A 15,698-nucleotide genomic window follows, 5' to 3' on the forward strand; every position below is an offset into this window, starting at 1 on the left:
CAGCTCAATGTTAGGAAATGCACTTTGATGACTTTTACGAGAAGAAGAACACCATTGAACAATGGTGTCAAGCTGGGAAATCAACCCATCAGTAGATGTCAGATGTCAACGAGTAAGAGACTTAGGCGAGGTCTTAGATTCAAAACTAATCTTCGTTGACCATTATAATACAATCATCCATAGAGCAAATAATATGTTGAGCTTCATCAAACGCTTTAGTTACCATTTCCACGATCCGTACACAATAAAAACATTGTATATAACATACGTCAGATCAATTCTCGAATACTGTAGGATTGTATGGTCCCCCTACATAACTTCACACGAAGACAGAATTGAATCTGTATAAAAACAATTTCTATTATTTGCACTTCGTAAACTAGGCTGGTCTTCATACCATCTCCCTCCATATGAGGCACGTTGCATGCTAATCAATATGAAAAGCTTAAAAGAACGTCGGAACTCTGCCATGATTCTATTTATTATTGACATCATATTACAACGAGTGGACTCAGAAGAAATATTAGGAAACCTAAATTTTTACGCACCGATTAGGCACCTGAGAAACCCTAACATTTTCTACATAGATTACCGAAGAACTAATTATGCCAAATATAGTCCTATTAATCGTATGATGAGCCTCTGTAACGAACACAGTGAAATAATTGATGTAACCATGTCAAGGTCAATGCTCAAAGACTATTTGAATAGAATAAGATATATTTAAATTTCACTCTAATATTTGGGCAGCATATTTAGTCTACACTGGTTTGACGAAATAAATAAATAAATAAATGAATAAAAACTTTGTGTTAAAATCGTCTTTTGAATTAAACGGATAAATTATCCAGCCAGCTCTCTTTAGATTTTTTTTTTTAGTTTTAAGTAGTATTAAGATTGTATTGGTCTACAATTTTGATTGACGACAATAAAAATAATAAAAACAAAAGAGCATGGACCTACCACTGATGAACAAATTCTGGAAAGGGCTATTGATCTACTATGGAACTCGCAGTCGCGAATAATCCGCATGGCGGATCACCCGCTCGCGGATAATCGAGGTTCTACTGTCATAGTCTTATTTATAGAATAAAATCATTTGCTTGCAGATAATATAACTTGCATACATTTTTGCAAACTAAAAAAACTGGCATCTCTGAAACTGAAAGGAACAGCCTGTATTTGTGAAGCGAGTGTGTATTTGATAAGGAAAAAATGAACTTTGAAGTGTAAATTAGGAATGACAATTAACTTTTTCGAATCAAATTAGTATATAGAATACTAATTTGATTCGAAAAAGTTGGGAATATCGCAAAATTCATGAGAAAATAGGTGAAGTTAGGGTTAAGACTACGTGCTTCAAGTAATTAAATAATATCAAGTAGATATTTTAGTTTAATTTTTACCAATTGAAAATTGCCTTTGAGCCTTCTAATCTGATGGAGAACAGTTTAGATCCCAAACTCGAATGTCGCCACTAGTCATAGCAGATACTTTCGTTGTCTCGGGTTGAGGACGATATTGACCGTGTAAGAGGCAAAATATTTATTGAGGTTAGATGGGATGTCGAAAGCCTAGCTGTCATGATATTGAAAACCCTTATTGCCAATAATTTTGTTCATGTAAGATGCCCATTACAATCGAAATACTCGCATTGTTCATGCTACCATTTCTCTCCTGTTGTCAAATTTCATCAATTTTTTTTTTCCAAAATATATATATTTTATTAAGGCTCATATGGCGTCAGCCTAACGGGGCCGGGAGTTCAATATTTTGACAATGTTTGCTTACATCTATGTTAGTAATATGTAACCGATTACTCGCGGTTGACTCGAGGTTAGTATTACAAGTGTTCTCATAATTGGTATGTCGCAGTCTTCGATGCTCTGTACGTGTGCCCGACACGGGATACTTCCTATTGGGATGCAGCTGACCATTAATCAGCAACGCCCCCCTAGTCTGTACCCCATATCTAGCGTGGTGCGTCTTTCTCGACTCGAGGAATCCAGGATAGAATGGTCACTAGCCGGCGCAATCATCAGCTCGTGTAGAGTTGTCATGAGCGGTACAACCTTTGGCTCTTGTTGAATGATCAGTGGACTGCACAACCTTCGGCCCGTGCATCTGTAAAGAGTGTGTGTATGTATTGCCGCGACTAAGTAAAAGTTTATCGATCGGATAGGAGGGATATGAAACGGGGACTCAACGAAGGAAACATCATTAAACGTTGATGTTCAGCATTAGCTGGGTTTTGGCGACTCTGAGTCCGTTACATACACTTGCAATAACAAGAGTTCTGATAATCTCTGTGTCGGAGCAAATCACGTCAATAACATTCTTGAACAGGGTGAAACAGAGGCGGTACCTACACCAAGTTCGTAATTAGTTGGCTGTGTAAAAAGTTTTGGGATTTGGGAAAATTTACATAACCATACGACTCCGGATGAACCGCCCACTACCTGTGGGTTTATTGTCCAATGTCCGACTTCCAATGGCCGTCAGGCAGTACGAGAGTAATTCTCTCTTTCTTCATCTCTCGTCTTCTTGTGCAGGTAAAATTTGTGTCGTCCATTAGCCGACAGATACACGGTCACGTACGTAAGAACTGCAAAGTGGTTTTCATATGATTGAATAATAAAACCAATGCAAATAACAATAGTTTATTTTTTTTAACACAAGTTGATGGAATTCAAACGATATTGGACGAATTTCACGCCAACTCGACTGGCCGTTGGCAGCACTATCTCAGATTGCTGTGAAACGTTGTTAGTATAAACATATGTGTCTTTTAAGTAACTTTGCATACTTGAAATAACAAAGAAAAAGTGAAAACAACTTTTTCATGTTTTTCTTTGAAAAATTACTATTAGTTCGTGACATTTTTATGTAGAAATTATCGCGATTTACATGTTCTACTAACTTGTTTCTGTTTAGAAACATGTCAAGAGCATGCCAAACGCGAGAATTTACACACAAAAATGTAACGAGTAAAACATTATTTTTTCAGGAGTCAGGAGTTTCAGGAGTCCATACAAAAATGCCTTACATTCCAGAAACTATAAAAGATAGTAAGGGCTATCCATATATTTTTTTTAGATTTTGGAAAAAAAAAACATTTTTGAGAAAAAGGATTCAATTATTGAATCCTTATAACAAACACATTTCTGGAGATATCGAATTCAAACAAATAATACACTTCATTGAACCGTTGGCAACAAACATCCAAGGGATTATTCTGTCCGTATAGAGTACGATGTGCTGCTTGCCGGAAAAAAACAAATTGTCTGGTTGTTCTACCTGGAGTGTTGATTCGAAGCTTGCCCAAAACTTCAGCACAGTCAAGATTGTTGTTAAGAAGGTCTAATATCAGCAGTCTCTGGAGAAATTCTCGTCGTTTTTGCAGTGTCGGTAAGTGAATCAGTGCGCAGCGTTCTTCATATGTGGTCAGATGTTGGTCGTTGCGCCAGGGGAGATGACGAAGAGCATATCGGATGAAACTTTTCTGCACACGTTCCAGACGAGCGATGTGAACAGCGTGGTATGGGGCCCAAACAGTAACACCGTATTCCAATATACTGCGTACGAGAGACACATACAACGATTTGAGGCAATTGACATCTCTAAATGCCTGAGTGTGGCGTCTAATGAACCCGAGAACGGTGAAACCCTTAGCGGTGACCGTTGCAATATGCTGCGTAAATTTTAGCTTGTTGTCGAGCAGGATACCCAGGTCTTTGACGGCTGCAACTCTCTCCACTTCGGTCGACCCCAACGTATATTCAAATGTGATTGCTGAGCAAAGTCGCAAAAATGTTTTTTTTTAATCGTTTATTTTTACAGGCTCAGTTACATAAGTTTAAAGGAGCCAAACTCCTATCTGTATTGTTACAAGTATATATAACATTTTTCATTAATTCTAGTGTTAATGGAGTAGAGAACCGATTAATCGCGTTCTACTCGAGTTTAGAAGGGTGACATTTTTTCAGGAAAAGGAAGGGATATAAGGATATGTTGACAATGTTCACACTCACATTCGCACTCACATTCATCATACTCAATTCTTAAGCCTATCTTATATCTAATATGTATTTACATTTCACCTTATTCTATTGTTAGTAAGAAGGGATTTGATTTCTCGCGAAGGAAAAGGAAAAGGAGAATATAAGGATATAAGGACAATCACACACGAAGATCGATAACTTTTAAGAAGACATATATTTGGGACATGTAATCAAGGTCTAACCGAGCCAACACATCTCACCGGCACATTGGGCTGTCTTCCTCTGGCCCGAAGAGAGTTTTCTAAATTCGATCTGACAACAAGATACACCTCGCACGACCAAACAACGTGTTCGATGTCGTGGTAACCTTGGCCACAAGCACAGATATTGCCATCGGCAAGATTAAAACGAAAGAGTAGCGCGTCTAACGAACAGTGATTGGACATGAGTCGAGAAAAGGTGCGAATAAAGTCCAGACTTTTCAAACCATGGTTTGAGGATAACCTTAGGGATAATCGAGTGAAGCCACCGACCCATTTCATCTTCGTTCCACTTACGTTGCCAGTTAACGATGGTATTTTTACGGACTAAAGAATAAAATTCATTGAAGGCGATTTGACGCTGATAAATATCGCCTTCAATTGCACCTACCTTTGCCAATGAGTCAGCCCTCTCATTACCCGGAATTGAGCAATGTGAGGAGACCCAGACAAAGGTAATGACATAACAGCGTCTGGTTAAAGCACTCAAAATTTCTCGTATTCTCTCAAGGAAGTACGGCGAGTGCTTTTCCGGCCTCACTGAACGGATAGCTTCGACAGAGCTAAGACTATCCGTTACAATGTAATAGTGTAATGTAACAGGTCGTGGAGGCGACGCTGTCCAGCGCCCAGTGTATTGCTGCCAATTCAGCAATATACACTGAGCAAGGATTCTGAAGACTGTGGGAGGTGCTAAAAAATTCGTTGAACACTCCAAATCCTGTGGACTCAATCATAGAGGACCCATCAGTAAAGTACATATTATCACAATTGATACGCCCATACTTTGCATTGAAGATCGTAGGAACGATCCCCGATCGATGATAATCTGGAATTCCATGGATTTTCTCCTTCATGAACAGATCAAAATGTACAGAGGAATTGATGTAGTCAGGAAAACAAACACGGTTGGGAATATACGAAGAAGGATCAACCTGCATGGAGATGAATTCATGATATGAAGTCATTCAAAATTTCCGAACACCAATGGGTTCATAACCTTACACCGGATGAGGAACCGAAGAGATAATAAAATGAAGCGATCTTTTAGTGGGAGTACGCCTGCCAAAACCTCGAGACTCATGGTATGCGTTGAGGGCATACATCCCAACGCAATACGGAGACAAAGATACTGAATTTGCTCGAGTTTAATGAGGTGTGTTTTGGCAGCTGATTGAAAACAGAAACTGCCATACTCCATCACTGAGAGAATAGTTGTTCGATACAACATTATAAGATCTTCGGGATGGGCTCCCCACCAGGTGCCGGTAATTGTACGGAGAAAGTTTATTCTTTGTTGGCATTTTTTACTCAGATACCTAATATGGGCCCCCAAGTACATTTGGAGTCGAACCAGACCCCAAGATACTTGAATGACATAGCATTAGTGATCGGTTTACCCAAAAGTTGAAGCTTTGGTTTTGCTGGTCTATGCTTCCTAAAAAAAACCACCATCTCTGTTTTCTCCGTGGAGAATTCGATCCCTAGCCCAATGGCCCAGGTTGAAAAATTGTTGAAAGTATCTTGTAAGGGTTCTTGCAGGTCGGATTCTTTTGATCCTACGACAGACACTACTCCTTCATCTGCAAGTTGTCTTAAGCTGCAATTTTGTGTAAGGCAATTGTCAATGTCGCTTACATAGAAGTTGTACAAAAGGGAGCTCAAACAGGAGCCCTGAGGGAGGCCCATGTAAGAGACCCGACTCACTGCCGAATCTCCGTGAGAAAAATTCAAATGTTTCTCACAAAGCAAGTTATATAACATATTATTCAATAAAGGCGGTAGACCCCGAGAGTGTAATTTATCTGACAAAACCTCTATTGAAACAGAATCAAAGGCCCCCTTTATGTCCAAGAATATTGAAGCCATTTGTTTTTTTTCGGCGTAAGCCATTTGAATTTCTGAAGAAAGCAACGCAAGACAACCATTCGTCCCCTTGCCCCTGCGGAACCCATATTGTGTATCTGAGAGTAAGCCATTCGTTTCAACCCAACGATCAAGGCGAAACAAGATCATTTTCTCCAACAATTTCCGTATACAAGACAGCATTGCTATTGGGCGGTACGAATTGAAGTCGGACGCGGGTTTTCCGGGTTTTTGAATAGCTATAATTCGCACTTGTCTCCAATCATCTGGAACAATATTATGCTCCAGAAACCGATTGAATAAATTTAACAAGCGATGTTTCGCCACATCAGGGAGGTGTTTCAACAAGTTGAACTTAATTCTATCCGTTCCTGGAGCCGAATTGTTACAAGAAAGGAGAGCAAGAGAGAATTCTACCATCGAAAACTCGGAATCAAGATCACACCTATCTTGTGGTATATCTCGAACAATTTTTTGCACAGGAACGGAATCGGGACAAACCTTCCGTGCAAATTTAAAAATCCATCGATGTGAATATTCTTCGCTTTCATTCGATGAAGAGCGATTTCTCATGTTTCGAGCCACTTTCCATAATTTTTTCATTGACGTTTCTCGTGACAAACCTCCCACGAAAGTTCGCCAATAAGCACGTTTTTTTCCCTTTGATCAAGTTTTTAAATTGATTTTCAAGGTCCAAATACGTTTGAAAATTCTCAATGGTTCCACGTTTTCGAAAAGCTTTAAATGCGTTCGATTTATCCTGATAAAGCTTGGAACATTGGCTATCCCACCATGGATTGGGAGGCCTTCGACGAATAGTGGAACCTGGGATAGGTTTCGTTTGAGCGCGAACCGCGCTGTCATAGATCAAACGAGAAATGAAGTAATACTCCTCCAATGGAGGCAAACCATCTCTGGAATTGATGGCTAGAGCAATCGCGTCCGCATATTTTTTCCAGTCAATGTGTCTTGTGAGGTCATATGCCATGTTTATAGATTCAGAAGAATTCGACCCAATGGTGATGGAAATTTTGATTGGCAAGTGATCACTACCGTTGGGGTCCTGGATTACATTCCACTTGCAATCTAACGATAGTGAATTCGAGCAAAGCGAGAGGTCAAGAGCACTTGGGTTAGCAGGAGGTTTAGGTACACGTGTTGTTTCCCCAGTATTCAAAACGGTCATATTGAAGCTGTTACAAAGGTCATATATCAACGATGAACGATTGTCGTCGTACTGTTCCCCCAGGCAGTTCCGTGAGAGTTGAAGTCTCCCAAGATCAATCGTGGCTCAGGAAGGAGTGAGCACATGTCAACAAGTTGCTTGCGGCTATCCGCAGCTCTCGGAGGCCAATACAAGCTGACAATACAGAGGTCTTTGTCTCTGATGTTTGCATGACAAGCAACAACTTCGATCCCTTCAATAGGTGGAAGTTCAATTCTAAAAAATGGGTGGCACTTATTGATCCCCAATAGTACCCCTCCGTATCTGTCATCGCGGTCCAAACGTATTATATTAAAATCGTGGAAAGAGAGATCATTTTGAGAAGAGAGCCAGGTTTCGGACAGAGCAAAAACATCACAATTGAGTTTATGAATTACAAATTTGAATGTATCCAATTTAGGGATAAGACTACGACAATTCCACTGTAAAACAGTGATATCTCCGACCTCTCTATTAAAATTAGACATCAAGAGAGATAATCATTGCAAGGAGGGGCCATGTTTGCATCAATTGTTGCAAAATTGTCTTTAATACTGGAAGCATTGAAATGACAATGGTTCTGATGGAGTCGGAAACATTAAAACACTTGAAGATTTGGTCCAATTGGGTAATTTGGCATCAATTCATAAAATCCGGAAAGTATTGATATAGTTTTATGAATAGGGGCTTCAAATTCTGGACTGGTCATCATGTTTACCAGTCAAAACCTTCTCAAGATCTTATGAGCAGTGATCATACTAATAGTAGATGCAGCTTACAAACAGTATGAGTGATTTGAAGACCTTAAACGAGCAGTATCTCCTGCGTAGAAAAAGATAGACACTACAACATGGCGCAGCTTTGTCGAACCCACCTCAAATGGGTTATTTGAATTGATTGAGAACTAAAGATGACCTACGAATTAAAAGCTTATTGTAATTCATGTGAAATTGTGTAATCACACGAACACACATATACACAACGACCTGGAATCGAGTGAAACACCATAATACCACAATACAAATGTAGTAGTTTCGAGAAGCGACATACAACTTAAGAAGTTGGGGAAAAGAAAGCACTACTGGATCTATAATAAAAAGCTCTTCACAATCGACACACAAAAGATTCCATACTGATTAAAACTGACGCTTTTTTATCCAGACACTTTTTCATTACATTCAATATTATGCCAAAACCCACATTTTTTGCATGTTGAATTGATGTGACTGATAGTTACTATTGTTTCAATTTAGTTTAGTGTAAACATGGTATCTAGCTGTTAACAAAAAAAATGTTAAAAAGCAAAAATCAATGTGAATTTTTCAAACCCATGTCCGGAATAAAAAGCGCATTCAGAAAATGATTTTAAATCCGGACGGTCGAAAGTTGACGATTAAATTTCTCATTGAAGGAATTGCATAAGGGTATGTTAGATACCTTAGTATGGAGTATGGAGTGTGGAGCAAAGATTTTCGATTCGGGAAACCGCAAAACTGTTCGATATACAGGACGGTTTCGATTATATGATCCGTTTATATGTACGTGATCCATCAATATGTGTGTCAAATGAAAAGGCTTGACTATTAGAACACAGTTATTTACGAAAAATGCAAATCCAAAATGGGTAACTTTGTAACTTTGTCTGCAGCGCTGTCCCACATTTAAATAGAAATTTAACCCCCTTTCTGTTGACCGATTGATCTGAAATTTAGAACACACCTTTATCTATGCAATCATTATAAAACTGCGTATTTAATATTCTTGAAAATCCAAAATGAAGGCCGCTATGAAATGGCCGATTTCATATTTTCTCTAAACCCCATCAATATGGGTATCAAAAGAAAGGGCTTGACTAGTAGAACACAGTTATTTATGAGAAATTCAAATTCAAAATGGCCGCCAGCAAAAAATGGTGCCATATATATTTTTTACAACCCTTATCAATATGAGTATCAAATGAAAGGGCTTGATTAGTAGAATACAATCATTAAGAAAAATGTAAATCCAACATGGCGGCCGTTACAAAATGGTGGATAACATATTTTCTCAGAACCTCATCAATATGGGTATCAAATAAAAGGGATTGACTAGTAGAACACATTTGTTTCTGAAAAATTCAAATCCAATATGGCCACCAATAAAAATGGCGCCATATATATTTTTTCCAAATCTTTTCACTATGAGTATCAAATGAAAGGGCTTGATTAGTGGAATACAATTATTGATGAAAAATGTGAATCCGCTACCGGCGGCTACAAAATGCTGGATCAAATATTTTCTCAGAACCCCATCAATATGAGTATCAATTGAAAGGGCTTGATTAGTAGAACACAATTATTGATGAAAAATGCAAATCCAAGATGGCAGTCGCTACAAAATGGTGGAATACATATTTTCTTAGAACTCCATCAATATGTGTATCAAATGAGAGGGCTTGACTATTAGAACACAGTTATTTACGAAAAATGCAAATCCAAAATGGGCCACGTCAGATTACCATTACCTACCGTTAGTTGTTTCGTTACATGACCACGATTTAGTCTTAACAATGCCCTAGATTAATGAAGAAAGGGGTGTGATAATTACTAACTTCTACTTGCCTAATTATTTTCTAGCTTTTAGTACATCATCTGTGTTGTTATTATGTTTAATCATAATGAAACCGTTGAACTTAAATAGTGATTTTTAATTATTTTATTTTCAAGTTTTCAGTACAGTATCTGTATCATTAGACATTATTTCTCTACATTAATACAATTCATTAATTTCTTAAAAATTTTGGATTTGCATTTTTCATGAATAACCGTGTTCTACTAGTCAATCTCTTTCGTTTGATACCCATATTGATAGGGTTTCGAGAAAATATGTAATCCGCCATTTTGTAGTGGCCGCCATCTTGGATTTATATTTTTCATCAATAACTGTATTCTACTAGTCAAGCCCTTTCATTTGATACCCATATTGATGGGATTTAGAGAAAATATGTGATCCGCCATTTTGTAGCGGCCTCCATTTTGGATTTACATTTTTCATAAATTGCTGTATTCTACTAATAAAGCCCTTTCATTTGATACCCATATTGATAGGATTTTGAAAATATATATAAATGGCGCCATCTTGTAGTAGTCATCTTGTGAAAATACAATAAATAATTGAATTAACAAAAAACTTTTGTACCAAACCCGTTTCCAATTGAGGGGCTTAGAATGCAAGGGGTGTAAGTGACTTGATCGATTTCTCTTCATCAATTTTTTCTTTAGTTAATAACTCAACTGCAAAAACGTTCCAATTTAAGTTTGCTATAGAGTCCGATAGATGAGGTTCTGACCTACCTTCCACATTGCCAAATACAGCACGGAATGTATTTGCAGCTAAGTTATGACCAAAAGAGAGAGTCTTTGTAGAGAAATCGATCAAATCACTTACACCCCTTTCATTCTAAGCCCCTCGATTAGTCCCGCTACTTATGACGCACCCGTTAATAAGTTCTACAATGAATAATAAATAATTTTTCTCAAAGAATTGCAAAAAAACAGATGTCCGGATTCAAAAGCAAATTTTGATCAAATATAACATGATTTTGTGGAGTTCTGTGATTCATAACATAGATGAAGGCCTTCTAATTCCATAGGAACGCTTATTTTTAGTGCTATGATATGTCAAATAAAAATTGCACAGGCAAAATTGGAGTCATCGCTAAGCCAGGAGTCGACGAGCAACTTTAGTTGAGAGTGCATGTGCACGTACCTCTGCGAGGGCTTTTATGTTTACATGTTGAAAATGACGTTATCATTGATGTTGACGTTGACGTTGACCTTTTTTGTCTAAATCCACACACTCTAACGCTAAGTTCCTCCCACCATCCACGATTCCAGAATAACATCGGAATACGATTTTCGACTCCGCTGGCAACGCACCTGTACCCAATACTCATATCGTATGGATTTTTCATATTTTTTTGTCAATCAATACTATTTTCCGACAACCGGAAGCTGAAACAAAATTAAATTTTATTTTCTGGAATCTACGAATCTGAAATCAATTAAATTAATCATTAAGGTTCAACAGTGCGAAACAGCAAAAACTCAGGTGTTGTCCTTTCACAAATGTATTTGACTGACAACAATCCAATTCAACTATAACATATTCTCCTCCTGATGAAATTTTCTCAATTTTACTAGAACGTCGTTTAATTTTGTTCGATTTACGTTCAAAGTGTTTTTAGTGAGTAAAAATGTTATCACGTCAAGCTGGAATTGATCATACACTTTTCGTGACGTAACAACTACTTCTTGAGACAATTGATCTCCTCCATTTGTGGACCGATTTTCAAATCAATTTTCTTCTTCTTTTTTTGGCTTTAATAGGGTTTAAACTTTTCAGTTCAATCGCCTCTAAAAAAAAGTTCTATTTCTGTGACGTAACAACGCTTCAAAATACCTGTTTTCAAATTCTTGTTCCTCAGGGGACATTTCAGTTTTTATCGTGTTTGGTATCAAATGTATTTTTCGGAGTTCATTTTTCAACTCGGTTTAACCAAAAAAACTAAAATCAAAATATTATTTAAAATAGCGTATTACAAATACTTGACAACATAATTAGATAGGTATACTTATTTAAAAAAAAACATCACGAATAATAAGCTTTTGGCAATATAATTTGAGATTCTTATTAAAAATAGCATCACAAGTTTTGCAGATAAAATTCAAAAAATGCCTTCTTATATACTGCTAGACATCGACTTAGCCTCCTTCCATGTTTTCATCTCCTTCCTCGTCTTCATCGGCTTCTCCTTCATATTCTTCTTCTTCGTCTTCGTCCTCAATCTGAATTTCTTCATCTTCCATCTGAACTTGGTCTTCAATCTGAACATCCTCTTCACCGGCATCATGAGAAGCTTGAATCTCTTCCACGATAGTCAGTAAGTTCAGGACCTCTACGCTCTTCGTTTGTTTCGTCCTCAATGTATGGGTCAATATGGGTCAGAGTTGATCAATAATCGATTCATTAGATCGGTATTGGGATGTCTTTAACGTAAAGCTTTCCCGATACCTTCTATAACATTTATTTGAAGCTTCGGCTGCTTCCTCGGATAGTTGCCCTAGAACATTATCAATTCAATTAATTGGCAAATGTGTCATTTTTTCAAAAAAAGCTTTAATTTGATATATCGATCATCTGAATCGGTAGGGGAGAGGGAGGCAAGTTGGCGACGTTAAGCTTTGGCGATCCTTGGAGCTTGGTTTTTTTCTGTTTTTTAATGTTGATTCTGATTCTTATAGTCTGAAGTGTTTTTCATCATATTATCTATTGGATGGGCAAAAAAACTAAAAATTTTGTCCACCAAAAAACTTTGCACAAAAAGTGTGGAATTCGCCATCATGCCTCCACGTGGAGGCAAGATGGCGAATGCCTGGAGGCAAGTTGGCGAATATGGTTTGGTCACCTAAAAATCAACAAAATGTAACAACAATTATTTATTTATAAGACAGAAGGACATAAGAAGTACAAATAAGTTAAATGTACACATAAATCACGCACATATGGTTTGTCAGGATACATCCAATAACTGCATTCAGAATGTGCTGAATTGAAAATCGAACTCCATGTCTGGATATTTTCGTCGATAGCGTCTCAAAGTTGAACTGTTTTGAAGCACTCAGAACAGACGAACCTTCTTCTATAGCTTTCATAGCATTCTCCAAACTGGTGTCCGACCAACATTGGTCTATTTTTCGCTTATAAGCTCTAACCATCTGCAAAAATACCAAAAAATAACATAATGTTGCAGTTCGCCAACCTACCCCCAAGCGACTTTTTCAATAAAAAAAATTAGCTAAAAAAATCATGAATGAAACAAACAGATTATATACAATAGATCATCATGTATAAAATTATTTTGAAATTTGAACTTTCCTCATTAAGTGGATAATAAAATTTTAAAAAACGGAAAAAATAACAAAATCACGATTCTTCACATTTTTATTCTTCACTTTTTTTTGTGATAACGTTTTCGGCAGAGTTACCGAATACTAAGTTTGGCCATGTTATGATGCATCTTCAGTAAAAAGTAGGTGACGATACCTTCATTACAACGGGTCAAATTACCGATTCGTCATCTTGCCTCCCTCTCCCCTACAGTAGTTCAAAAGTAATAAATTTTTTAAAAAAGTCATTTTTGTCAAAGTTAAAGAAAGTGAAAAATGTTTTTTTGAACCATCGATTAACTTTGAAAAATCATAACTCAAAAACGCAATAAAACGCCTCTCTGGTTTCGACACATGTTATGTGAAAAATCCTCAACTTTTCAGAAAAAAATATGAAAAAATATAGCGCCCTTGGACCCGAGACTATGACAATAAAATACGAATACAATGAATAATAACGAGAACAGATTTCTAATTTTCTGCTTGTGTAGTATTTTTTTGCAAAAGGCCAGGTGATTGGCTGGAAAAACGTCTTTTTTGGAAAACAGAAGAAAAAATCGATTTTTCGGACAACCCTAAAATGGAAATGGTCACCCAACGGAAAAAATAAAAAATTCGGGTCTAATGTTTTGCGATAAAGAACAAAACTACCTCTTTTCACGAAAATCTGAGAACCACTATATCAGTTTGGCATGGAATGGCTGATTTCGGGTTAATGTTGAGAAAAAATCCAAATTTCAGGTGAAAACTTCAGGTGCTGAGTTGTATTTTGTGTGTGTTTTTTGACCATTTGAGGAGCACTTTCATTAAAAAAGTTTTGCGGGTAAATGCGGGACAAGTTTTATAAGTCCATCCGAAACAAAATTAAACTTCCAAAATAGTACTTACTTTGTGTGAAGTGAACACATACTACAAGCAACCGAATTTTGAAACTGACAACAAATGCACATTCTCCGTTAAAAATGCTTTAAAAAACATAATGAGCCGAAAAAAAATCATTCAAAAACTTCACCAAAACACATGTTAGAAAAACAGAGGGGAAATAGTGGCGGCGAGCATGCGAAGCTGGTATCTTATCGGGTTGCCAGATCAATGATGCGCGCGTGGAATGGGGTGAAACACGTGATCCTAGATGCCTTGAACATCCCAGAATAAGAGAATGTAGGATTTTCTTGTTTTTTTTTTCTTTCAATTTCAGTTTTTGGGGTTCGGCCGCCTGAATTTTCTCAGGGGCCACTGTGCGACCGTATGATGAAACGGTAAAATAAAAGTGGATAAGCGCGGATCGGGACGACCGTATGAGTATAAAAGAAATTAAAAAAAATTAAGGGATTGTATCTAGGACACGACCGCGTATTTTTGATGAACGTTTTTGATGATCGTTTGATATGATGCCTAGGACTACCAAAATATGTGAACGGAAGGATTATCAAAAGATCATTGCACTTTACATTTCCCTCTGAAAGTATTGCACATCTCATGTTTACGTAGTTTTCAAACCGCGAAAGTTCATTCACCTGTAGTATCTAAAATGACGATTTTCCCAGGCTTATCAGTTCAAAAGTACGTTTTAGGAAAACATATTCCGGTCTGCACAACGACAAGCGAGTACAAATGTACTCAACACCAAAAAAAACTGATAGACGCGTAGAAATACTTCCTATCAATTGATGCAAACATCTTTCCGATCTGTTAAGAAATGTTCGAGTTATAAGCATTCGAAATACGGGTAGGGTTAGCACACAAATCGGCACAACACGAATGTATGAGAAAAAGGAAGTTCTTCCAGTTTTCATGAATTTAAACCGTTTCTTCTTCTGTAGGAGCATTGTACCACTGCGACCATTAGTTTGATCTATTGTAGTGAACTTAAACCGTTTAGAGATTAGCGAATTGTACAGCATATCAAACAAAACATAGAGAATTTCCGATTCGATTGGTATGCAAATCATGAGAATTCGTTCACAGTGAAAATAGTTATTAACGTTATCTTTATTTCATGAAAAAGTGACATGTTTTCTGAAAATCCACATGCATTTGTTCTTTTCGTTTTTTGAAATTTATTTTTTTTCGGCAAAGAGAGAGAAAATTTGTGGCATGCCCAGTTCTGGCAACACGGTCATCGCCAGTTTGGCGATTAAGTGGGCTGAGCACTCGGCACATTTTCCGTCATCTTATAATCAGGCAGCCACCGCTTGGTTTCGGGCGGTTTCCGATTATTCCGCGGACACTCATGGGACAAAGTGTCGATACTGTAATAGCTAATTACGTGCAATTTTGGTTTCGTTGATTTCGTTCAGGCATTTTTCATGTTAAACATGCACCTCGCAAAGGCAGGCGCATTGTCAAAAATGTCGATAAAATCACAGAAATAATCAGAGTTTAGTAGTCGTAGCCAAGTATGGCAAAGTTCATTCGCTAATTTCTCCACACCTAGTTA

Source organism: Toxorhynchites rutilus, chromosome 3, assembly GCF_029784135.1.
Source record: "Toxorhynchites rutilus septentrionalis strain SRP chromosome 3, ASM2978413v1, whole genome shotgun sequence".
Lineage (NCBI taxonomy): Eukaryota > Metazoa > Arthropoda > Insecta > Diptera > Culicidae > Toxorhynchites > Toxorhynchites rutilus.